The 27733-nt window shown below is 42.6% G+C and overlaps 2 long non-coding RNA genes across 5 annotated transcripts in view; one reads left to right on the forward strand and one right to left on the reverse strand.

Annotated features, from left to right (window-relative positions):
• The window catches only part of LOC121436805, a 31743-nt gene extending 4687 nt beyond the window's left edge, over positions 1 to 27056 (forward strand). Inside the window, exons 3-4 of the long non-coding RNA XR_005972817.1 lie at positions 22674 to 22827; positions 26848 to 27056. This is a non-coding gene — a long non-coding RNA (uncharacterized LOC121436805). The remainder of the gene's footprint in view (positions 1 to 22673; positions 22828 to 26847) is intronic.
• On the reverse strand, positions 19739 to 27026 carry LOC121436779. 4 transcript variants are annotated; one of them, XR_005972781.1, is made up of 4 exons: positions 26967 to 27026; positions 25624 to 25722; positions 21249 to 21272; positions 19739 to 20437 (listed from the first exon to the last, which is right to left on the reverse strand). It is a non-coding gene; the product is annotated as an uncharacterized LOC121436779 (long non-coding RNA). The 4 variants fall into 4 exon arrangements; XR_005972784.1 differs by having other exon boundaries at positions 25624 to 25718; positions 26967 to 27021; XR_005972783.1 differs by lacking the exon at positions 26967 to 27026 and adding an exon at positions 26401 to 26448.
• Positions 27057 to 27733: the final 677 nt, after the last annotated feature.

Genomic DNA, 27733 nt, shown 5'->3' on the forward strand with positions numbered 1-27733 from the left:
AATGCTTGTGCTCGGGTGGTAAAAGTGGGGCTGGGGAGACAGCTAAATCAATAAATTGCTGGCCTTGTGGGCATGAGGCCCTGAGTGTCATTCACAGAGAGCATCATCAAGAAAATGAAGTTAAACTACAGCAGGAAAAGTAGTAGGTGTGGTGGGACATGCTTGTGTGTGAAGGTGGAGGCAAGCCTATCCCTGCAGTGTGCTGCCCAGCCAACCCAGCCTGCCTTGCGTGTTCCAGGCCAGTGAGAAACCTTGTCTAAGAAAAACTTCAGGGGGATGGCGCCTGAGGTACAACACCGGAGGCTGCCTTCTATCCCCTGACCACATGCATGTATGCATACAATTGCAGAAGCACACACATATGCACACGGGCACACAACCACACACTGGATAAACGATGTTTATACCTTCTGTACTTTAGAAGTAGTCATTGTGTTCCGTTTCTGGGCAATGAAGTAGAAGGACAAATGGAATCTACTCTCATGCTCTGTGCATGCCTGTGTGCATATGTGTGTGTGTGTTTGCACACAGAGCTCCACCATCTCTATCTAATAAGGCTGCTTTATGTTAGCCTTAGACTGGGATTGGTCTCCAATCTCGGGTTTACATTTGATATACCTAAGATGTCAAGGTTTATGTACCAGGAAAATATACTGAAGTGAAAAAACACTGCTTTATCTCCAGAGGTAAGGTCCCTTCAAGTCCAGGTCACAGCCAATGTTCCCTCCCACCCAAACATAGACTCCACTGGGCCCAAGACTCTCACTGATGTAGTCCCCATTATGGCCAGGAGGTGGCATTCAAACTACATGCCTACATTTATTTTCTTTAAAGGGGCTGATGTTTTATGGAATAGCAATGCGTTTTCAGTGTGTTTGGAAACTTGATACAATACTAGAGCAGTTCCATTTATGGATTGCAGCAACTGAAGTGCTCCACAACTCACTTCATCCTCCCTGAGTGTAAAGTGGGCAGTGCACACGGGATACAGAGTGGTGCTCTGTAGAGAATATGAATGTGGTGGTCACCTTGAATCCCCTGACACTGGAATGGATGGATTTCCTAGACTTTCCATCTCCTCTCCAGGAGGCTGTGGTACAGTCCCCAGATCGCTGCCTCCCAGGCAAGTTGTATCCTGGTCAGTCACTGCCATTGTGTTGCACCATGCCTGCTGGGGACTTCCAAGAGCAACCTGGTGTTTGTGGTGTGGTTGCCATGTACTTTTCCATGAATATGGTCTGCATATGGTTTAGATGTAATATGTATTCACCCTTACGATTTAGACCAAGCTTGGGGTCCCTTCTCTGTTGCACGAATGTTTCCAAAGTATTTCCTTTACCTCACCCTCATTTTGGAGCCACTAACTAGATACTGAAAGAGAAATTATCCCCTGAGCCCTACAAGAAGAGATAACACAGAAGAAAAGAAGCAGGAACCCCAAGTCCCTTGACAGCCACAGGACATTGACTGAGCTACTGTTCTATTGCTGGGAAGAGGCGCTGTGCTGAAGAGAATTTACAGAACAAAGCATTAAATTGGGAGCTTGCTTTCAGTGTCAGAGGGTTAGTCCAGTACCATCACTGTGGGCAGCATGGCAGCAGGCAGCCTGGCAGGGCACTGTAGCAGAAACTGAGAGTTTACATCCTGATCACAGGCAGGAGGCAGAGGGCTTTTGAGTCATCAGAACTCACACCCAGTGACAAACCTCGTCCAATAGGGCCACACATCCTAATCTTTCTTAAACCATCCACCATTGGGATTGAAACATTCACCAAAAGAGGCGTATGGAGATCATCCTCATTCAAACTACCACCGTCCTATAAGGGATTTCCTCTGCCCCATCAAGCTGCAGAGGGAGAATTGTGGTTGGCTGAGTACTCATAAGTGCATAGACTAGAATCGGTTCCAAGATGTCAGTCATTAATAGAAGAGACTACTGTGTGACATTTGGGGAGAGCAGGAGGCCATTCAAGTTACTTGTCGGAAATAATGTGCTCTTCAGAATACAGTAGTCCCCTTTTGGTTCTCTTCATGGATACTGAAACTGTATACTGAAACTGTAAAGGCCTTGAGCACACAGGAATTATACAAGATTTAGTGAACGTACACACACACACACACACACACACACACAAACATACATACACACACACACACTTTCTTCAGCCATGTCATCAATTTATTTCTGTGAATTAGTAGTTTATGGTGGGCCAGGCATCATCATTCTAACCCCACATCTACATGTCTCACACAATTCCTTTTTCCCTTCTTTGATCTGCTCAAGTGGATTCCCATGGAAACCATTCAAAGAGACTGCCTTAAACTGTCTGGTCCACAAAGAAAAACAAATGCTGCCCTGGGAAACCAAGGAAAATTTGGCCCATCCTTCCCATAGTGATAGCTATAAGGCCACACCCTGCTCCTGGCTATATCTCCCTTACAGAGGGGAGGGAGGATAAACCTTGTGTGGTGTCTGTCTTGGAAGTTATCCTGGGTGCGGAATAGATTTTTTTCTGATTCTGCTTTCCATGTGATAGTGCAGTTAACATGTCTCCATACTTAACCAAGTATGGATGATCTATAAGAAAGCAATTTGTTTAAGGAGGACATTGAGGTTACACCAAGCACGTGACTTCCCTTTCCCACACTGTGGAACTAGAACCAGAGCTACAGGACACAGAGAGGAAGAGGAACCACGTCTTCAAAGACAAAGACAGGCAGAGGGGTCTAGTCTGAGCATGTAACTCTCCTGATTTCAGGAAATGCTCACCACAGGTTTCTCACATAGCAGTCCCCTCCTCTCAGCTCTCCCCGTGGGTAGTCTGATAGCAAAAAGACACTCTTCTCCATTGCTGGAGAGAATGCAACTGTTCTCCAAGCCTATGGATGGGTCTTATGCTAGTGAAAACCTCAAGCGTGCATTCTGGGGACCTGGGATCTTTCTTCTAAGGATCCATCCCAAAGAACACAGAAGGGGACACAAAGACTGTCAGAGCAACACTGTAGAACTCCAAGAGAACTATGAAAATCGTCTGTGGGAAGGAAAGAGGGACAGCTTGATCTCAGGTGTATCTAGGACTGCTTTCCACTGCTTCCTGACAGTTTACCCATATAACACAATACTCCAAGATCCGTGGTAATCTTCTCAGTGCAGAAACACGGTGCCCACAAAAGAGGCCAGTATGTGAATAGCTGGATAAACATATCTAAAGGAATTGATTTGCCTATTTGATATGCCATATAAGACACCGATATTTAAGGCAGTAACAAGAGGACATGGTATGGAATTAAACAGTCTGTGACTCCATATCCTGGAAGACAGAATATCAAACCCACTAGCAACACGTTTTAACATGGACAGCCATCAGAAAGAAGTGGCTATGCCACAGCCCACTTCCCAGGGTTTGATTCAGTGTCTGTTGTGGACCCAGATATCTACCATTTTAATAAGTACTCCCTGCAAATGTGATGCAGTTATGCATGGCCCATTCGGGGAAATGGTCTGATGGGGATGGCTTCCATTTCAGTCCTGGTCATTTAAAGGGACCCCTACAGGGTTCAGTCATCTGGGGAGTCTATGAATGCCATTGTTCCAAAGAGTGCTGCTCTTTGCTGCTACCTGCTCAACAAGATGTGTTCCTACAAGGCATCACAGACCAGCTGCTGGTCACAAGGATGGGAAGAGAAAAGGAAATGACTCACCTGGTGAGTCCCACATGATCTTGTCACTCTTGCTCAGGTAACAGGCTGACAAGACCACACCACACTTGGTTCTTCTCCAGGAGTTGGTTCTGCATGGAGAGTTCACTGTTTTCTCCCCTGTTCTACTAGAAGGCAGAGAAGGAGGAGAGAAATCTCATGGAGAGGGGAGAAAGGCAGATGAGAACGCTCATGCACTCTACTGTAGTGAATATAGCGATGGAGTAGTCTGTCTGCATCCAGTCAAGTCAAAGATGTGCAGTGACATCTTCCTCTTCTTTGTTCATCTCACAGACCCTTCCTATACACACCCATGTATACATCACACACACACACACACACACACACACACACACACACACACACACACACACTGGTGGCACTGATGACTCACATACTGGAAACAAGGGCTCATGTCAGCTTCTTGTCAACATTCTGCGTGTTCTCTCTGCAATCCTGCTGTTCTTCTCATAGAAGAGACCAGACATTGATAGACAGAGGACACAAAGTGTCACTGACAATTAGCATTTGCTGGTGACAGTCTTCCAGGGATGGTCAGATAATCCAGAGATCTAGGCAGATAACAAGTGAAGAGCAGGTCCACCTGAATGTGTGTCCTCCCATGGGCACATTATGGGATAATTTAAGCATCACAATATATAATGATGACAAAGGAGTACTCCTTTAAAAAATGGGTGTTTCTGAGTAGACACAAGTGCATGAGTAAATACATTAATAAGCAAAACAGAAAAAAGTGAAACATTACTCAAAGACAAGCAATGCTTTTAGACTAGTAACTGCACATGGAAGTAGGTGTCAGAGCAACCCTTAGCAGGAGTCATGGTAATAATCCATATGGTAAGAACCATCCATCAAACACCCCTCTGTACACAGTCCATAGCATACACTGCTAAAATCTGCGTGACTCATGGGAAAATACATGAGTACTAAACTGTGGTTAGTACTGTGGTGATATTTTGTTTGTCCCATGACAATAAAGGTTGCCTGAGAATCAGTGTGTGCAGATAGCCACTAGTTAGCCATAGAGACCAGGCAGTGTTGTCACTAACCTTTCCCAACACTTAAGAAACAGAACTCTGTGAGTTCAAGGCCACCCTTGGCTACATAAGATTGATCCAGTTTAAAAAATAAACAAAGTCAGGTAGTGGTGACTCACATCTTTCAGCAAAGTGCTTTGGTGTCACACACCTTTAATCCCAGCATTAGGGCGATGGAGACTGAAAGGGATATGGCTGGGCCAAGAGAGGACTATAAGGTGGGAGGAGATAGGAGATTCAGGCAGTCAGTCTGAGGTCTTGTAGAGACAGGATGCTCCATTTGGTCTGAGGATTTTGTCGAGGAAAGAACTAGTGTCTGGCTGCTCTGCTGTTCTGATCTTATAGCTCCAAATACTTAATATCTGACTCCCGATTTTATTATTAAGACCAATTAGAACTCACGCTACAATCACCTTCATGCGATGGAATATGCATGTGTCTGTTCTCCTTAAACAGATCTGTAGATCCAGTGCAATACCAAGAGAACTCTCAACAGACTTTTCATAAACTAATGGGCTTATCCTGGAACTCATAGGAATATGAAGAACCGCAGCTTGAAAACAACCTTGAAAAGGGACAACCTTGGAGGATGAACACCTGACTTCCCAAACTCCTTATAAACATAGAGAAATGAAGACAGCGTGCCTGATTGGAAATGACAATAAGACAGAAAAGAATATGAAGGGGACAGAAGAGTCACACATGTGTGAGGGGACACCTTTAGCAAAGACACAAAGACACTTCAGTGAAGCAGGCATATGCTCTTCACCGAGTGTTTCTGGGACTCCCTGTGGTGTTTGGGAGGAACAGCCCAGTACAGTGACCAGCAGCCTGAGGATCACCCTGTCCCATTAATAACCTTGACCCTGGTGAAGGTGGATCTATGACTAAGCTGCATAAAAGAATTTCAGGAAAAGCCAGAATACAGCAAAGGTTGTGGGATTATTAATGTTTTGGACAGAAGCTCACATAGAATATGGATGGCTCATGCATGAAGGCCTGAGTGAGGACTAGAGAGAGACATGAGATTGGGTGTCATTGCCAATGGTGTGTGAGGAGGGCAGGAGAGTGAGAAATGTGAAGATTTTTATGGCTCTCAAAGTTACATTGTTTAAAATTACATGTAAGAATACTTTGAGTCTTTAAATGGGTTCTGTTTTCCCATTAGGAAAAACTATACAATTGGTTATTCAAAAGTCAAAAATGAAAAAATAATCTTTTGAAATGTTCTTATCCCTTTTAAAATTTCTTTAAGTAAATTAAATTGTAAGGTTATTCGGTGAATTTACAAGTATTCTTGTCCTAAGTAAGCACAATTCATTAATTTATTTTTATTTGTTTAATGTTTTTCCACAGGGAATATATGCACCACATGAGTGAGTACCTACTGCCCACAGAGGGCACCAGAGTTTGAGATGTCTCGGAACTGGAGTTACAGACACTTGTGAACCATCCGGTAGGTGCTGCATATCAACCCTAGATCCTCTGGAAGACATCCAGAGAAATTAAAGAATGAACCCTATCTTCAGACTCTAGTTTATATTTTGTTATTTTAAAACTTTCTTTGAGATGTCTTAGAAAAAGCTGCATTATATCTGTAGATAATTTCGGCTCTATCAGTTGGGTTGAGGTTTCTTGAGTGTCAGTTATAAAAATATAAATTAGATCACAGGGTGAGAGACTCTTTCTCCTCTCATATCCCCTTCAATGCCCTGTCTTTCTGTCTTATTTGGGACAAGCAGACATCCCCATGCACAACTATAAATATAGACAAGTTGTTAGTCACAGGATACAAAAGTCAACCCAAAATGAACAAATGATCTACACAGGACTAGAGAGACATCTTCGAGGTTAGGAGTGCCTTTGGCTATTGCAGATGACCTGACTTTAGTTTCAGGCACCTATATGGAGGCCCAAAGTTGCCTATAAGTCCAGATCCAGAGGAACTGACAGTCTTTTCTGGTCTCGGTGGGCAACTGAACTCAAACGTACATATGGCACACACAGACATACAGGCAGACACTCAGTAAATAGTGAAAATAATCTAAAAGGTAATTGATCCAAAATACAACCTAAATATGAATCATGTAGCAGAAAACAATTGAATGAATTATAGATAAACTTCTTAGATATGACAAACCCCCTTTCATTAAATGAACAACTGAATTGTTAAGAACTCCATAAAGTGAGAATATGTCCACTCTACCAAATATATGTTAGAAACATATTTTTCTTACCTGGGAAAATGAATGTTGGAACTTGTGTATCAGATGACAGTCTTCTTGTTTCCAGAATGCATAAAACCTCAAAAAGAGTCACTGAGAAAATAGACAATTCAGGAAATAAAAGTTGGCCAGAAGGGTGAGTAGATGCTCCACTAAGAGAAACATACAGCAGCAACATCCTTAACACTTAAGGAAGAGAGACAGATGACTCTGAGGGGACTGTCGACACCCCCATAAAATTCTCAGAAATAAAGACTTGTCATACAAAGACCTGGCAGGTTGTGGAGGATGAAACTCTCATACCCACTGCTGGTGGCCATGGAAAACAGGACAGAGACTTGGAAAAGTATTTCCCAATGTCTTCATATGTTAATTGTCATCTGGCCATCACATTCCCAAATATATAACCTGGAGAAAGAGGACATATTTTCTTTTAATGATTTATTTATTTCAGTTCACACCAGCTTTATATACAAGACACTGAAATTGAAAACAACCTAAACAATAGCCAACAGGTAAAAGACTCATTTCCCAAAACTGGCATGGCGCTCCCTACTGTCTGTAACTATGGTGCCAAGGGATCCAATGCCCTCTCTTGGCCTCCACAGGCACCAGAAATACATTTGCTCTTCATACCTATATGTAGGCGAGCATATACACACATGAAATAAAACTAAATTATAAAACTTTCAGCGTAGCTATACATTGCGACACCATTTAATAGTAAGAATGAACAATTATCATGGGCAACAAAATAGATAAATTTAAACATATATTCAAGATGAATGAAGGCCAGATGTCTCTGAACTCTGGTTCTATCCTAATACATTCCAGCATATATAAATTTATCTATAATATCAGATTGTTGTATTTTCCTGCAGACAGGATAGGGCAGTGGTTGGGATTGAGAACCTAAGGAACATAGAAATGAAACTTTATGGATTGGTAAATAATAATGAAACTTATACCTACCTGAGTATAAGAAGATGTCTATTGTCATTATGGGGAAAAGTAGAAAACTAGTAATTACGTTTAATGTTCGATGACTTGGACTTCAGAGATGGCTCCATGGTTAAGAGGACTTGCTGCTCTTATAGAAGACCTGGGCTGGGTTCTCAGCACTCACTTGGTGGACCACAATGGACTGCATATCTGTTTCTAGGGGAAACAACACCCATTTCTGTCCAAAGCAGCACACCCTGATCCTGAAACCAGAGCAAAAGAAACATACACTGACCCTGAGATTAGAATCAATTCACTGGCCCTGAAACCACAGACAAAAGTTTAAACAGGCCAGTGAAAGAAACACACTTTGCCCCTGAAACCAAAGCCATAGAAACACACTCTTCCACTGACCAATTCGGCAAAAAACTAACCAATCTCTCAGAGACTGTAACAACAAAGCTGCAACAACTTGGCTGGGGAAACCCTCCCCTACCAGTGCAGAGCTGTTCATTTGGGGAAAACTTTCCCTGAAGCAGGGCTGTGAGCTCCTAAGCTTATGGTGAATTGTGGTATTCCTTGCCTCCCGACTGCCAGGATCCCTTTCCATCTGAGCAGCAATGTTTACAACATATACACACAATTTTTAAAACATTGCAGTCATTGGGTGCCGGGAAGATATCCCCAGGCTGCCTGACACCATTCTGTTCAGGCAGGAGCCACACACCCACAGGCAAGCCTGCATTGTCAAAGCCTGGGCTGGCGGGAAGACATTCACAGGTCGACCCGGTACTTCCAGGAAGCCATTATGGTGAGCAAAATGTGTGGTGGAGAAATGGGAGAGAAAGAGCAGCCGAATGGTTCATGAGCTATGAAAAGAGGGACAATGGAGGACGTGAAGGTGGTGAGGAACAAGCTGAGGTGGGTGGTCTTCTTACCACGCCAACCATCAGGACTCAAGCTGTTTTTAATTGATATGTCTGGGTATGTGTTAATGTCCATGGTCCATGCTGCCACTAAAGGGTACACAGAAGCCTGGAGTCTGGGCTTTGTCCACTGGCCTTGTTGGTGTCCTAGGGCTGTGCTCTCACTGGAGTGTCCCTGATCTGAGAGACGCATGCTGCCAACCGGGGCCTTGGTGTTGTCCATTCCCGAGCTGCTGCCAAGGGTCTTGTCTGGCTCTGTGGCCCTACAGAGGCCAGGGTCTGAGTTCATGTCCATGGCTCTTGTCAGCATTGAAGGCCATGTGGTTGTTAGAGATCTGGACTACCACCTGGGGCCATGCTGGTGTCTGAGTGTCATGATGACACTGGGGCCATGCCGATCTGTGGGGCCTGCATTGCTGCTGTTTTGTTAATATAGTTTCTGTGTGATTACTCGGGTCTGGGTGGCTGGGAAACCACAGTGAAGTCTGTTCACAAGAACGGGTGCTGATGGCATGGCCATAGGACAGCTGCTCTGCCCCTAGCCTGAGGGGGGTATCTCGAGTGGGCTGGACTAACAAGCTCAACTACATCCTAGGCCCATATTCAGGGCCTTGGGTTGGCCCATCCTAACATCTCCCCCATCATTAACTGGCTGGAACTCGTAAAGGGACAGGTCTTCTGGAATGATACCTGTATGATCTCCATTACTCATGGTGGACCCGGAATGTCTGAGGTGAGTTTTGGTGAGGGTACACTGACGATGGGTACCAGAAACCAGAGGCCACAAATGAGACAAAAGACTTATTGCAATAAATGTTTGCAACAAGAGCTGATTGGACAAAATGGTGTGGTATGTGATCACCAAGGATCCCAATGCCACTAAGATGAATGACCAGATGTGTTGTATGGGGGGGAAAGATCGAGGGGCAAAGAGGTTGGTCGTTGGCTTGGGTTCAGATTTTCGTTTGTTTTACCTTTGTTTTAGTGGCTTATTCTCTTGTTGGGTGAGGGGCATATATGCAGGTACCTCAAAACAAACAGATTTGGGTTCATGATGTGAAATTCCCAGAGGATCTATAAAGAAATTATGTTGAAATTGTAATCAACAGAATTTGTTAAAGTACATTTCTAAGTATTTGGCACCAGCCTGGTGCCCAGAGAAAAGTCTCTGTTAAAATCTAGAAAAGTTTGTGCTACAATCCCAAAGAACCTAGAAAACAATGAAGACCTTAAGAGAGACATACACGGATCTAAACTACATGAGAAGTAGAAGAAGACAAGATCTCCTGAGTATATTTGGAGCATGGAGACCATGGGAGTGGATAAAAGGGGAGGGGAGAAGAAGGGAGGGGAGCAGAGAAAAATGTATAGCTCTATAAAATCAATAAAAGTTTTTATGTTCAAATCACATTCTTAGCAAGTCTGTCAAAGGAGTCTTTTCACATCCATCTGAGACATTCACGCTTATCACTGGTGATGGTTTAAGCAGGCATTATCACTACAGGTTCAAGAGATTTGTGGATGAGCCATTCACATCCCTTTTCACAGAGCCGGGAGTTGGGCGAGTGCAGGCACTGATGCCTATTTTATTTTCCACAAACACCCCACCTTTTCCCAGAAAATGGTTTATGGTCATTCTGAATCAGGACGGGTACATGCTTGTATATCCAGAAGCCTCCATGTCTTTCTCCCTCAGGAAGTGAAGCAGCATTTTCTGGCTTGCATCTAAGAGTTTTATCTTCCTGTGTCCATAGGGGTCAGCCCCCACCATAGGGCACTCACACTCTCAGCTCAGTCCCATTATTGGGGGCGGGGAACGTCTGCTGTCCTTGTCATGTATTCTTGTGTTCCATAAATGTCATCTTGGTTTCTATGACCACAATCTGGCACAAGCTGCATATAGAGATGCCCTGCCCATCCTCCCTTGTGCCCTAGACTTTTTCTGAGAGCAAAATGCCTTTGAAGACCTTTGGGCTCTGTGAGAATGCACCCTGAGAGAAAGCAGGTCTAAGTAAGGTTGCAGGGATGTCTCAGGGGTTAAAGTGCACTGTGCCACTGCAGAGGACCTGAGTGGCTTACAATTTTCTGTGACTCTAGATCCAGGGGAACCAGTGTCCTCTCCTGGCCACCATGGGCATGTGAATTCATGTGTACATATTTCACACACAAATACACTCCAATCTCATGACGAAAAATAAAAATAAGTTAAAACTGAATAATCAATCTAAATAGACAATATAATAAGTAGACAACCTAAATACCTTCAAGCTCAGGAACATGGATTAAAAACAAACTTCTTACCAGACCCAGAAAGACAAATGTAATATGTACTCTCTCATGAGTGACTTTTAGACATAAAGCAAAGAAAAACCAGCTTACTTTCCACAACCCCAGACAACCTAGAGAAGGAAGAGAGACATTGCCGGTCTACATAGGAAGGAGAAAAAGATAAGAATTCCTGAGAAAACTGGCCGTGGGGGGGGGGGGGTCAAAGGAGAGGAGGAAGGGGAGAGTATAGGAAGGTAGGATAGCGGAGCGAAATGTATAGCTCAATAAAAACAATAAAAACCAAACTTCTTAGATATAACAAACCTCTTTTCATAAGTTGAGAAGCGTGTTGTTAGGACATCCATCAAGTGTCAGATGTACACTCTTCCAAGTAATGGTTGATAAATGAAGACAATGCCCTGATGGGAAAATACAAGTTTGAAAACCATGCACAAGATCAAGGAATTCTTGTATCTAGGATACAGAGCATCTCACAGACATCATTAAGGTAAGTGCTACTTATATAATAGAACAGAGATGATTCTAAATGACCAAGCGTACTGATATCATAAGAAATGTAAATGTATATGAATTTATCAAGCAAAGAAAATACTCTTCAGGTTGCCTGTTAAGATAACTACTGACTTTTAAAGCACATACCCCTTAAATGTTACACTGAACACTTAGAAATGAACAAAAACATAGTAGCCAATTACAAATAAAAGGAAACCTGAGATAAAAATTCTGATATTTGAGAAATGCTCAAAAGAATATGCAATTAAGAGATATCTTTGAAACCCACAATAATTCTATGGGCTCAACTTTAGTGGCAAAATGTTACTTTTTCAAGGGAAATAGCAATCATGGGCAGGTTTTTTTTTGAGGAATGTGATGGCTAATCTTGGTTTTCAACTTGACTATATCTGAAATCAACTAAAACTCAAGCATCTGGACACTCCCGTTGGAGATTTTCTTCACTGAATTATTTGAGGTGAGAAGACCCACCCTAATCTGGGCAACATCTCTGTTGGAAGACCACATCAAATAACATGGAAGAGGAAAGCTTTTGCTTTTGTGTGCCCTCATTCTTACCAACAAGTTCATCTACCCTGCTTCTGAGGCCTTGGCTGGAGGTGAACCTATGTTTTGGGGAGTCCAATACTGAACAAAGACTAATAGCAGGTCCCTAAGAATCCTCTAGAACTCCCATGCCAAATGATAACCTCTGAGACATCCAGTCTTGTTGACTGAACAACTACCATTTATGGCTTTTCTGTGCAGGGACAATAGCCCTTAATGGACTAGCTTGACCACATTCTATCAGTTATGTTTCTTTAGAGCAGTGATTCTCAACCTTTGAGTTTGACCCCTTTCACAGGGATCAGATAAGACCATAGATAAACAAAGATATTTACATTGTTGTCCATAAAAATAGCAAAATTACAGTTATGAGAAGCAATTAAATAACTTTGTAGTTGTAGGTCAGCACAATATGACGAACCGTATTAAAGAAAGGGTCACAACTTTGGGAAGATTGAGAACCACTGCTTTAGTGAGATCTGACTAATGCAACGGATAAGGAAAAGCTCAGGAACAATAGTAGATTGGAACACACTGCTTTCGATGCAACAATAATCATATGGGAAATAATACATTGAAAAGATTTATGAAAGCTAATTTCCCTGTAGATCCTATATGTAGCTCAATGAATTTCTGAAACCTGATAGAAGACAACCTACTCACTCTCCAGATAAATATGGAAGATTCACCAAAACCAACTCCACATGAAGCTGTTAAATTTGTATACAAATGCACATATGTATTGAAATATTTCAATTTGCAGGTGACTCAATGGAAAAAGACAGGCACATGTAATCCTGCCTGCCTACTGAGTTCAATACCCAGACCCATGAGGTGAAAGGAGGGAACCAATCATCACAAACTGTCTTTGATCGGCACACATGCACCTTGGAACTGGTTCCCTGAAAGGTACACACACACACACACACACACACACACACACACACACACACACACACACACTTTTTAACCCCAAATAATTGGTCACCATGACAGCTGCTTAGAGATCTATAGTACTAAGTACACCAATGTGTGTGTGTGTGTGTGTGTGTGTGTGTGTGTGTTTGTGTGCGTGTGAGCACACATTTGTGTGATCACAGGTATGGAAATGTCATCGTACAAGAGAGGAGGTAAGAGAACAAATTATTTTGGAGCCAGTTCTTGTCTTCAACCTTTTGAGGCAGAGTTCTCTAGTTTCTGCCGCATCCACTGTGTACTCCAGGGTCCCTGGACCACAATCTTTCAGCCAGTTCTCATGCTTATACCTCCCATCTTGCTGTAGGAATCCTGGGATTACAGATGTGAGCACCACATCTGGCTTTTACATGGGCTCTGAGATCTGAACTCAGATCATCAGGCTTGCCCTCGAAGTAAGCACTTTTCCTTACTGAGCCATCTGCAAGTCAAAAAACAAACAAACAAAGAAGCAAGAACAGAACAATTTACCCAGCCCCTTACCGTTTCAGAATTATAAATCAAAGGTGTCACTTTTCTTTTTACTTTTTCCAGACCCCAGTAAAAATCCTAAGCCTGCCTGTCCTGACACTGTGGACATCTCGTTCTTTTTGGGAAAACCATTGTCCTAAACGTGCTCCACCACCAATGCAGCTACTTATTGAACCTTCCTGAATTCTGGAACCTTAACTCAAAGGCAATGACCTTCTCTACCCCTCTAGTCCATTTTGTTCCTCCTGACAGTCACCGAAACTTACAGCTTGCCTACATTTTGTGATTTTTCTTGGAAAGAAATAAGATTATTCTTTACCTTCAGAGAGAAACCCAAATTGTCCACTATGTAAAATAAAATAATACTTAATCATCAGTTTAGAAATGAAGGGGTTAGAAAAATAAACTGCAAGATAAGTGTGGTACGGAGTGACCAAAATCTCTGCACTAAAGAGAAAAAGGAAGGAAGATGATGAAAAGTCCCAGTCCAGCCTGCTTTACATAGTGAGTTCCAGGCCGGCTAGAAATACATGTCAAAACAAAATCAAGCCACAGATGAATATATACATAAATGAAGGGATAAAGCGTACCCAAGTGTGCTGGATAGTTTTACATCAACTTGAAACAATCTGGAGTCCTCAGCCAGGAGCGAGCCTCACTGAGAAAATGCCTTCATAAGATCAGGCTGTAGGCAGATCCATACAGCATTTTCTTAAGAGTGACTGATGGAGGGTGGTCCTGGTTCAATAAGAAACCAGTCTGAACAAGCCCTGTGACCAATCCAGTAAGCAGCACCCCTCCATGACTTCTGTACCAGTTCCTGCCTCACGGTGCCTGCCCTACTGAAGTTCTTGTCCTGACTAACTTTACGGTGAGCAGTGCTGTGGAAGTGAAGCCAAATCAACCCTTTCCTATCCACCTTGCATTTGGTCATGGCATCTTTCACAGCAGTAGAAATCCTGGCTAACCCAAAAAGAGAAAAATATTCCAAGAATGGTGAACTCTTTGCATCCATAAATGTAGGAGAAGACCCACGTTTTCCAGAAGCTCAGTAAAACAAACCAGACTCAGTAAGGATAAAAGACCCAAGTTTTCTCTCAGATATCAAATCAAGACTTGAATTCGTTTATGAGTTGGCTGTGTGTGGTCATGCTTGCAGGTCATGAAACTAGAATTAGACTACAAGGAGAAGAACACGGGCTTAAAAGAGGATGGAAAAGAGAGGGCAGTGAAATATGTGGGCCATGAAAACAGAAGGTGCAAACTACTTGTGGATGGGAACACAAAGAGATATGCCTAAAACAGTGTTGATTAAACCAGGTAGCGTATGAACCCAAGAAATACATGAAATGATTGATATAGGCAAACTTCAGAAAATAAAAGCAAAAAAACCTTGAGATCACGTTGAAGGAATTCTGTTTTTGGTAGAAGAAAAAAGACAAAAAGAAAACCACGTAATTACAATGAGGCATGTAGTCCAAGGGATAAAGCACAATATTTGTTAAAGTGCTGAAATAGAAGCAATTTTCAAATCTGAATCTCTTGGTCTACATATATTATTCTCCAGGGTTATAGTGGAGATAAAAAGATATCATCAAAAGTAAACATAAGTGTTTCTCAATATGAGACATACTGCTAAAAAGGACTAAAGGAAGTTTACAAACAGAAGCAAATCTATAGATGTTGTGGGGTGCTGCGGGTTGCATTCCGCCACCCAGCTCCCACCACCGGCTAGCTTTACCCGAAATAACAACACACAAACTGTATTTATTTAAATCACTGCTTGGCCCATTTCTATCTAACCTCTTCTAGGCTAATTCTCACATATTAATTTAGCCCATTTCTAATAATCTGTGTTGCGCCCCTAGGTGTGCTTACCAGGAAGATTCTAGCCTATGTCCATCCTGGGCCTGAGCTTCATAGCGTGTGTCTGCCCAGGAGCCAGGAGAATGGCGTCTCTCTCAGGCGTCTGCTCCCGAAAGGAGAGCTGTGGAGTCTGAGCTCACTTCCTCTTCCTCCCAGCGTTCTGTTCTGTTTACTCCTCCCACCTATCTTCTAACCAATAAAATGGGCCAAGGCAGTTCCTTTATTAGCCAATGACCTTCCTCCATCATTTCCCCTTTTTCTGTTTAAACAAAAAAAAAAGGCTTTAACTTTAACATAGCAAAATTACATATAACAAAACAGTTATCAAGTAAAAGTTACAATAATCTTTATCATAACTAAGGAAAACTATAACTATAACTAACTATTCTTAACTCCATCAAAGACTCCAGAAAGATACAATACTACCTAAGCAAACAAGAAAAAAGCAACTTTTAAAACTCTAGAAATGACAGAGACATCTTGCTGCCTGGATAGTCACCCAAGGTTCCTCTGTACCGTTGGGGCATCCATCTTCAGCCTTCAGGCCCATGGTATTCAGCAGACATTTCCATAAAGCAGGAAAATTCAAAGTCAGTTCAGTCACTATCTGTTGTGTCCTGCAGAATGTCTCGCAGACTCTTTCATGAATCAGGAACCCCAAAAGATCATCTCACCTTAGGCAAGTTCAGTAGTCCTCTCTCTGTGGGTTCTCTGTGTCCAGTTTATGCAATAGTCCAGGCAAGAGCAGTTTCTTGCCCAAATGGCTATCAAACTCCATAAGGTGCCTCTTCGATGCCCATCTTCCTCTTAAAGTAGATTGGTGCTGCCAGGCGCAGAGTGTCTCATTGTCATAAAATGTCCTAAGTTATTAAAACATTTAAAATGCCATATTCTATAATCTTTGAAAGATATGAAGAATGCCTATCTAAAATATATCTATGTACATCTAGAAAATCTTAACTAACATGACTACAAACTTGACTATTATGATTATCAATTAACAATCTATATTTCTAATTATACATTATATTTTTAAATGAACTACACAATCACAATACCTTAATCAAGATCAAGAAATACATATACATATAACCAAATTGACCTTAAAATCCATACCAATGCAAATTATTCATACCTATATCATTTGCCCCTTTAAATGTAAAAGAACATTTATAAACAATATTTGGGAACATGGGCGCAGTTTTTTCTCTCCAAACTGCTTCCTGCTGAATGGGGGCGTCATTAATTAGGTCTTTCATGGTATAACCTGTGTGCTAGTTTCATCTCAGTTGGCAGTTGAGCGAAGCAATTTTCTGAAGATGTTCACAACAACCCTTCAGGAGGGCGTGGTCCATCATACCATATCGGGATAAATGCAATCCACAAGGTCTGATCCTCTGTGAAAACAAAAGAAGAATCTCTTTTCCAAAGTATCATATCCTTAGATCCAAATTCTAAATATCTATGTTGGATTAGTTCAGCAGCATTTATAAATAAATATCTTTTAGCAGCTGTTGCTCCTTCCTCAGCATTCAAATAATTCAAAGAGAGCATAATAGCATACAGTATCAAAATTCTCTGTGTATTTTCCATCTTTGTGCAGCTTTGTTTTAACCTCTATTTTGTTTATTTTTACTTTTAACTCTTTGCTTTTTGAGACAGGTTCTCTGTATCTTTGACCTGTAGTAACTCTGTAGACCAGGCTGTCTTTGAACTCTCAGAGATCCGCCTGTCTCTGCCTCCCAGGCATTCGGGATTAAAGGTGTACACTACTACACCTTGAACTCACAGAGATCTGTTTGTCTCTGCCTTCTAGGCACTGGGATTAAAGGCGTGTGCTACCACACACAACAACTCTCTTCCTTTTTTTGTTTTTTACTTTAAGAACTTCAACTTTTAGTCTGCATATATTTTTAACACACTTTAAACCATTTAAAAATTTTCTTTGTCTTTGAATCTCTCTTTACTGTATATCTCTCTTTTTCTGACCACATGAGTCTTTAATTTACCAAGCAATATCAGTAGGATTAAAGGTGTGGCTTTGCCGACTGGATCCAGCCCATTCCTTAGCTTTCCAGCCTCATGGCTGAGGTACTGGCTGTAGCCATGTTTACTGCCACAACTCTATGGCATTTCAAGGTCCCTGCCAGCAAGCATACTTCAGCAGCCTGTGCTTGCAAACCGCACGAACTGCCTGCATAAAAGAGTCAGAGTTTGCCCTGGCAGGACAGCCCAGAAAGCCGGCATTTTTATTTTTATTTATTTATTTTTTTTTCTATTTTTTTTATTGAGAAAAGGAGAAAAAAAAACAAGTTTCCACCTCCTCCCAGCCTCCCATTTCCCTCCCCCTCCTCCCACCCTATGCCCCCTCCTCCCACCCTTCTCCCCCTCCCCCCACTCCTTTCCCCCTCCCTCTCCAGTCCAAAGAGCAGTCAGGGTTTTCTGCCCAGTGGAAAGTCCTAGGACCTCCCCCCTCCGTCCATATCTAGGAAGGTGAACATTTAAACTGGCTAGGCTCCCACAAAGCCATCACATTACGTAGGATCAAAACCCCGTGCCATTGTCCTTTGCGTCTCATCAGCCCTCATTTTTCGCCATGTTCAGAGAGTCCAGTTTTATCCCATGCTTTTTCAGTCACAGTCCAGCTGGTCTAGGTGAGCTCCCAATAGATCAGCTCCACTGTCTCAGTGGGTGGGTGCATCCCTCGTGGTCCCGACTTCTTTGCTCATGTTCTCCCTCCTTCTGCTCCTCATTGGGACCTTGGGAGCTCAGTCCAGTGCTCCAGTGTGGGTCTCTGTCTCTATCTCCATCCATCACCAGATGAAGGTTCTATGATGATATGCAAGATATTCGTCAGTATTGCTCTAGGATAGGGTCATTTCAGGTTCCCTATCCTCAACTGCCCAAGGAACTAACTGGGGACCTCGGCTTGGGCACCTGGGAGCCCCTATAGAGTCAGGTCTCTTGCCAACCCTAAAGTGGCTCCTTTAACTAAGAATTGTGGTTCCGTGCTCCCCTGTCTAACCTTCCTTTATCCCAATCCTCCTGTTTTCCCAAGGCCCGACCTCCTTCCCTTCTAACTTTTCTCTCCCCATCTCCCCTTACCCCCATCCCACCCCACCCCCAAGATCCCAATTTTTTCCCCGGCAATTTTGTCTACTTCCCTTAGCCAAGAGGATAACTATATGTTTTTCCTTGGGTTCCCCTTCTTACTTAGCTTCTTTAGATTCACCTATTGTAGACTCCGTGACCCTTATTTATGGCTAGAAACCAATTATGAGTGAGTATATCCCATGTTCATCTTTTTGGGTCTGGGATACCTCACTCAGGATAGTGTTTTCTATTTCCATCCATTTGCATGCAAAATTAGAGAAGTCATTGTTTTTTACCGCAGCGTAGTACTCTAATGTGTAGATATTCCATACTTTCTTCATTCATTCTTCCATTGAAGGGCATCTAGGTTGTTTCCAGGTTCTGGCCATTACAAATAATACTGCTATGAACATAGTTGAACAAATGCTTTTGTCATATGATAGGGCATCTCTTGGGTATATTCCCAAGAGTGGTATTGCTGGGTCCAGGGGTAGGTTGATCCCGAATTTCCTGAGAAACCGAAACACTGACTTCCATAGTGGTTGCACAAGATTGCATTCCCGGCATTTTTAAATGGCGCAGCTTTTTTTCTGCTACGGCTGAAAACTGAAAAGCATGCGTTCAGCTTTTCGTCAACACCATTTAAGTGTTTCGTGGCAGGACCTCTTAAGAGCTGCAGGGTTTTGCAGCTGAAGCTGAGTCAGGAAGCCTCTCTTAGATGAGGCGCTTGCTTGCCTCTAGCAAGCAGAGCAGACCCGAGAACACAGCGAGTCTAGTTGCCATCAAACAAATCGTAGCACTTTACTCCAAATGCTCTATTCAAAAGCTCTGTATCCCTCAGGAGCCAGAAAGAGATCGCAATGGCGGCACAGCCCCAGGAAGTCGCACTTTAAAATGACACAGCGTTTTTTCTGCTACTGTTGCCGAATCAGGAAATCTCTCTACAGCATGCCACCAACGAACAGCAAAAATCTGTGTTAAACTCTCTCTCCCTTATTTGTAAGCCTTCTGAGGTTTTTTAAGTGGGTTTAGTCCATCACATCGGGCGCCAATCTGTAACGGCGTAAACAAATGCAGACAGATTGTAAAAAAATATATATCTATAGCTTTAATGTAGAAATAGACTTACAGAACCACCGTTCCAGAGGAGACCAGGAAAGCAGAAGCAATGGCTGGGAGCATGCTCACCAAATTTATAGGCAGACATTAGCCCGAGGCGAACACGCCCCCCAAGGGGCGGGACCTATCCCTACATATAGAGGAAACATAGAAATATCTGGAAGAAGGAAAAATAAAATCAATGCAGAAAATGATTAAACAAAACACAAATTTCATTTTCCTCTTAATATCTCTCAGTTCTGTGTGATGTTTTAAGCAGGAAGCATAGTGATGTGATGTGGTCCTCTATAGACATAGAGTAAATGTATTGTAGATTTTGTTCTTACAAGGGGTGATTGTGAAGGAGCTATAATTACAATAATATCAAATAGGGTTAGACTCGCAGGCAATCACAATGTTTGAGTTCCACTCTCTAGCTCTTATCAGGGAGATCTTGGATAGCTGCTGTAACATACTTACTCCAAAGTGCTTTGGTCTTTCTATCCAGCTGAGATGAGAAGGCATTTATGCACACAGGATCATGTTTAACCTCAGGATTGCTAATGAACAGAAGATGAGGTATTGTTATTATATTGAATGGATAAGGATGGGGGAAGGGATCTAACTCACCCTTTTGTCCCAATGTTCTGTCCGGTCTGGCAGACATCACAGCACACTGGGTTCTTCCATACAAACTCCTGCTTCTGGGTTGCAGATATTTCCCTTTATGTTTACACTAGAAGGTAGCAGAAGGGAAAAGAAAACTCATGAAATAGAGGAAACCAGGATGAGGAAGCACATAAATCCCAGGGGATGGAATGATGGTGCCTTGTCTGTGCAGACGACATCAATGGAAGGTACACAATGATGTTTTTCCTCCTCCCAGGTCATCTCACCACCCTGGGCATATACAGTGATAACTGTGACTGCAGACACATACTGGGAATGTGAGCTTGTGCATTTCCCATTCCCATGGCAAGAACTCCCCTTCTCTGTGTGCACTCAGGCCCCTAATTTCATGCCACAGCCTTCCATGGGCAGCACAAAGGGGGCAAGGGAAATCGGCCAACCACAAAAATACACAGGTTTTGTTTCCTCTCCATTCAGGCCCTGAAAATGATTCTTTGAGGTAGGCATCATTACTTCCTTTCCATACAGGGGCTCAGAGAGTACAATGCGTAGACCCAGGAAATTCTCCAGAGGCACCAGATGAACACAGATACCATCTTAAAAGGATTCCTCTAGCCATACTGGGACAAAGGGAGCATGGAAATAGAGAACAGCAATAGAGGAAAACAGTTTGGGAAAATGGGTGTTGAGCCATACTGATATCGGTCAGCACATGAGTAAAGAACTATGGAGATAAGTAAGCAGTATACTACACACCAGGTCATCATTGAAGAGGACCAGGAGAATTATAACACATAGCCTATCACAGCAGTAAGTGATTAACTTTCACACATATATATCCAGGGACATATTTGCACAAGCATGAGTATATACACAACACACACTAACAAATGTCAATGTAAACACACAGCTCTCACCTCGAAGGAAGAAGAGAGTTCATTCTGGAGTCAAATATATGTGAGTAAACATGAGTGAGACAGGTTTATGTTAGTACAAATTGCAAGTTACAATGTGGAAACAGTTTCATGAAGTTTTTATAATCACAGAATGAAGAAACTATAGTCTCTCCTTAAGTACATGGGTGATAATATTAAGTAGACTGTTATGGTAAAGCAGAGAAACCTCAGCTACAGGCACTAGCTGCTATGTGATGAAAAGCAGTCCTTTGACTGGTAGAAACTTAAAGCTTTGATAAGGAGACATATTCTGATATTTTAAATGTCAGGTCCAACGTCATCTGTTAGTGACAAGGTGTTAAGTAAGTCCAACACAGGGGGCCCAAGGAGTGGCTACTCATGGGCTCAAGAGAACACAAAGGAAATTGTAATTAGGCCCTGGGACTGCGACTTCCACCATCTCCATATCACTGCAGGTCTAAGAGTCAATCAACCAGGCTTTGCAGACCAGCCTCTGCCAAGGAATTCTTGTACACACACACACACACACACACACACACACACACACACACACACACACACGACACCTCTCATTCTCACTCTCCTAGCTCCCTGGTGTTTACTGAGAGCTCAAGGGGTACAACCACGTTAAAACAGATTCATCTCTGACCACACACAGGATAGTGAGAGCTACAAAATTATGTATGTCTTTTGCGTGTGATATCTGTGACGATGGCCATGGACTTGTCTCTGGGACATTTCTCTCATTTGTTTCTGACTGTCAATAATAACCTGTAAATGCTGATAAGGAAAGGGGGAGAAACTGCATTACACATCAAATGAAGTTCCCATCACGGAATAATCCATGCTTTCAACAAAAAAGATTATATCAGACTTAAGAGTTCCATATGTCTTCCCAGGGCATATGCCTTTGAGGTTAGGTTATGCAGGGCCTCTCATTTAATAAATTATTTTCCTATGATTGTGGTCACATTGAGAAAACTACTTTGCATTCATCTGCAATTATTAATCGGCTTTTATACTTTCTTGTAATTCTCCTTCAATCCATATTTTGCTGTGTGACTGAAATATAAGTATGAAAGATTTGCATTCTCCTAATGAATTTTACACATAACATTACTGCATGTTTTAAAATTGTTTTATTCCACTTTAGTTTTAGTTCTTTCTTAAACGTTAAGATTATAACTCTAGATTTCTAATAACTCGTTCCTGGATGGTATGTGTTTACTTCTTTTTAAGTGTTCAAGTTAACATTTTAATGCCTTTGTTTCAGATATATGTCTTGAAAAAAGCAATCATTTTAGAGTCTATTTCAGTCAGCAATAAGAACATCGGTTATTTTTGGCTTTTGTTTTGTGTTTGGTAAGTTATGTCCATTTACATTTTTTACATTTATTTGTCTGCCTATTTTGTGTGTCTGGCAAGGCCATACATGATCTACAGTGTACTTGTAGAGGTCAGAGGACAACTTGCAGGAGTCATTTCTCTGCTTCCACAATGTGAGTCCTGGGGATCCAACTGAAGTCATCAGAAGCAGTACTCGGGCTTCTATTACACTTTAATACGATCTACATATAAGGTGAGTCACACAGTATACCTTTTTGTCCAACATATTTACTTGTAAACTTTCATTGCAATGAGTCATTGAACTTGTTCATGGCCTCTAGTTTCTGGTACACTATCATCATGGGACCCTCAACAAAACTCCTCTAGGATATCCTGCAGTCACCCCACGTAACAGAGATTCTGCAGGTATTGTTCCCCAGGACCAGTCAATTCCAGCATTCCAGTAGGCCTTAGATGGTGTAGATGTTAGGATGGGCCAAGCCAAGAACCCCAATATGGACCTGGGTGGTAGCTGAGCTGATCAGCTGCCTGCCTAAGGATAGGGCCGAAGCCAGCTCACCTATGCCCATGGCACCAGGCCCAGTTTTCCAATGCCCATGGTGAGGTGTGGGACTAGCTCTCCTGTGAAAGTCAGGGCCAGCTCTTGACACAATGTCCACCAAAGGGCAGAACCAGCTCACTCTGGCCCTTGGATATCATCATTCATGGCTCTTAAGGCCCCCTGTAGTAACATGGGCCACAAACATCAGCACATACCCTAGCTCTGGTAGGACCATAGACCCAACATGATCCTGGCAACAACTCGTCCTTGATGTCACCATTTCCCGGGTGGTTTCACAGACCACACAGATCAGGATGGCACCAGCTGCAGCAAAGCCTTTGGACACCAACGTGGCCTCAGGTGGTGGCCCACACCTCAGGCATCCGCATGGCCTTCATTGGTAACAGGAGTCAGGAAGACAAAGACCCTGGCTACTGCTGGGTCACAGATATGGCCCTGGTCAGCAGCTCAGGCATGGACAACACCATGGCCCAGGTTGGCAGCTCGGGTCTCTCAGATCATTGTCACTCCAATGGCAACACAGCGCTCAGATCCCAACAAGGCCAGAGGACACAGCCCAGACTCCAGGCTCCTGTGTGCCCTTTGGTGGCAGCGTGGACCATGGATGTTAACATAGACCCAAGCTGCAATAAGAACAGAGACCCAGAAATGACCTTTGGTAGCAACCTCGGTCCTGATGACCCCATGACCATGAATGACAAGAAGACCACCCCCTCAGCCTGTTCCTTACCACCTTCTATTCCCCCTCTTTTCACAGCACATGAACCATCCCGCTACTCTTTCTCTCCTGTTTCTCCACCACACATTTTGCTCATTGTAATGGAAGCCTTGTAGCTCTGGGCAGGCCTCTGGTTGTCTACCAGCCAGACCAGGCTTTGAGGACTCTGGCTGGACTGTGATTGGCTAGTACCTTCTGGACCTGGATGCCATAAGGCAGAGTGGAGATGTCTTTCTGCCAGACAATGAGTACAATTAAAAACATATATGTGTAGTGTAAACATTTCAGCTCAAATGTAAAGGGATCCTGGCCGTCCAGATGCAAGGAATACCACAAAGTCAGTATAAGCTTAGCAGCTTACAGATCTGCTTCAGGGAAAGCTTTCCTCAAAGTAACAGCTCTGCTCCATCAGGAAAGTTGTTACAGCTTTGGTCAAATGACAATTAACATATCAAGAAACTGAGAAATATTTTTCCAAGTTATTGTCCTATTTCCCATGGCTACCAGCAGTCAGTATGATAGTTTCATCCCCCACAACCTTGCCAGGTCTTCATATTATTATTTCTGAATATTTTGTGGGGGTGTCAAGAGTCCCCTAGAATCACCTGTCTCTCTTCCCTAAGTGTTAAGGATGTTGATGCTGTATGTTCCGCTTAGTGGAGCATCTACTCACCCTTCTGGACAACTTTTATTTCATGAATTGTGTATTTTCTTAGTGACTCTTTTTTAGGCTTTCTGTATTCTGGAAACAATAAGGCTGTCATCTAATACACAATTTCCTACATTCATTTTTTCCCAGGCAGGGAAAATATCTTTTATATCACAGTGTACATTTTTCACTTTATGGAAGTCCTAACAGTCCAGTTCTTCTTTTCATAAAAGGGGTTTGTTATATCTATGAATTTTGTCTATAATTCTTTCAATTGCTTTCTGTTACAAGATTCATGCTTAGGTTGTATTTTGGATTAATTACCTTTTAGATTTGCTTTCAATATTTACTGGGTATCTGCCTATCTGTTTGTGTGTGCCATATGCACATTTGAATGCAGATGCTTGCTGAGACCAGAAAAGACTGTCAGCTCCCCTGGATCTGGAGTTATAGGTATCTCTGGGCCACCATATGGGGACTGTAAGCTGAAGTCAGGTCCTCTGCAATAGCCAAAGGCACTCTTAACCTCGGAGATGTCTCTCTAGTCCTATGTAGATCATTTGTTAATTTTGGTTGACTTTTGTATCCGGTGATAAACAACTTGTCTATATTTATATTTGTCCATGAGGATGCCCACTTGTCCCATAATAAGACAGAAAAACAGGGCATTGAAGGGGATATGAGAGGGGAATACACAGCCCCTCACCCTGTGATCATTTTTTTTTTTTTTTTGGATTTTCGAGACAGGGTTTCTTCATAGCTTTTTAGTTCCTGTTCTGGAACTAGCTCTTGTAGACCAGGCTGGCTTCGAACTCACAGAGATCTGCCAGCCTCTGCCTCCCAAGTGTTGGGATTAAAGGCGTGAGCCAACACCACCCGGCCCTGTGATCATTTTTACATTTTTCTAACTGACATTCAAGAAGCCTCCACCCAACTGATAGAGTCGAAATTACCCACAGATATAATGCAAGTAGTACTAAAGACATCCCAAATAGTGTTTAAAAAATACAGCAAATAAACTAGGGTCCGAGGACAGGGTTCATTCTTTAATATCACTGGATGTCTTCCAGAGGATCCAGGGTTGATACCCAGCACCTACCTGATGATTCACAACTGTCTGTACTCCAGTTCTGAGAGATCTCAAACTCTGGTGTCCTCTGTGAGCAATAGGTATTCACTCAGATGGTGCACAGACTTCCTTGTGAAAAACATTAAAAAAATTAATTAATTATGCTTACTTAGGACCAGAATGTTGGCAGAATCACATATTCACCTTACAATTTAATTTACTAAAATTTTTTTAAAAGGGATAAGAACATTTAAAAGCATTTTTATTTTTTACTTTTAATAACCTATTGTATATTTTCTTCAAGTGGAAAAACAGAACCATTTCAAAGACTCAAAGCATGTAATTTTCAAACAATGTAATAATGTAACAATGTAACTCTGAGAACCATAAAAATCTTCACATTTCTCACTCTCCTGCCCTCCTCACACACCCTAATCTCAAGTCTCTCTAGTCCTCACTCAGGCCTTCATTCCTGAGCCATCCCTATACTATGTGAGCTTCTTCCATAGCATGAATAAGCTCACAAGCTTTGCTTCATTCTGGCTTTTCCTGAAATTCTTTTCTGCAGCCTAATCATAGATCCAGCTTTACCAAGGTCATGGTCATCAAAGGAACAGGGTTATCCTTAGGCAGCTGATCACGATGCTGGGCTGTACCTCCTATAACCACCAACAGTCCCAGAAAAACTCGGTGACCAGCATATGCCTGCTTCACTGAAGTGTCTTTGTGTCTTTGCTAAAGGTGTCCCCTCACACGTGTGTGACTCTTCTGTCCCCTTCATATTCTTTTCTGTCTTATTGTAATTACCAATGAGGCACACTGTCTTCATTTCTCTATGTTTATAAGGAGTTTGGGAGTCAGGTGTTCATCCTCCAAGTTTGTTCCTTTTCAAGGTTGTCAATGTCAGGTCTCTTCTATGAGAAGAACAACAAGACTGTAGAGAGTACACACAGAAGGTTGACAAGAAGCTGACATGAGCCCTTGTTTCCAGTATGTGAGTCATCAGTGTCACCAGTGTGTGAGTGTGTGTGTGTGTGTGTGTGTGTGTGTGTGTGTGTGTGTGTGTGTGTCTGTATAGGAAGGGTCTGTGAGATGAACAAAGAAGAGGAAGATGTCACTGCACATCTTTGACTTGACTGGATGCAGACAGACTACTCCATCCCTATATTCAGTACAGTAGAGTGCATGAGCGTTCTCATCTGCCTTCCTCCCCTCTCCATGAGATTTCTCTCCTCCTTCTCTGCCTTCTAGTAGAACAGGGGAGAAAACAGTGAACTTTCCATGCAGAACCAACTCCTGGAGAAGAACCAAATGTGGTGTGGTCTGGTCAGCCTGTTACCTGAGCAAGAGTGACAAGATCATGTGGGACTCACCAGGTCAGTCATTTCCTTTTCTCTTCCCATCCGTGTGACCAGCAGCAGGTCTGTGATGCCTTGTAGGAACACATCCTGTTGAGCAGGTAGCAGCAAGAGCAGCACACTGTAGAACAATGGCATTCATAGACTCCCCAGATGACAGAAGTCTGCATGGGTTCCTTTAAATGACCAGGACTGAAATGGACGCCATCCCCATCAGACCATTTCCCCGAAAGGGCCATGCATTACTGCATCACATTTGCAGGGAGTGCTTTTTAAAATGGTAGATATCTGTGTCCACGACAGACACTAAATCATGCTTATTAAAATGTTAGATATCTGGGTCCACAACAGACACTGAATCAATACCTGAGAAGTGGGGTGTGGCATAGCCACTTCTTTCTGATGGCTGTCCAGACTGAGAAGCTTCTGTAAAGCAAAGGACACTGTCGCTAAGACACAAAGGCAACCCACTAACTGGGAGAAGATCTTCACCAACCCCGCAACTGACAAAGGTCTGATCTCCAAAATATATAAAGATCTCAAGAAACTAGACCGTAAAAGGCTAACCAACCCAATTATAAAATGGGGCATTGAGCTGAACAGAGAATTCTCAACAGAAGAACTTCAAATGGCCAAAAGACACTTAAGGTCATGCTCAACTTCCTTAGTGATCAGGGAAATGCAAATCAAGACAACTTTAAGATACCATCTTACACCTGTCAGAATGGCTAAAATAAAAAACACCAATGATAGCCTTTGTTGGAGAGGTTGTGGAGAAAGGG

The sequence above is a fragment of the Microtus oregoni genome, unplaced genomic scaffold, assembly GCF_018167655.1.
Source record: "Microtus oregoni isolate MIOR12 unplaced genomic scaffold, Mior012 000050F_003, whole genome shotgun sequence".
Lineage (NCBI taxonomy): Eukaryota > Metazoa > Chordata > Mammalia > Rodentia > Cricetidae > Microtus > Microtus oregoni.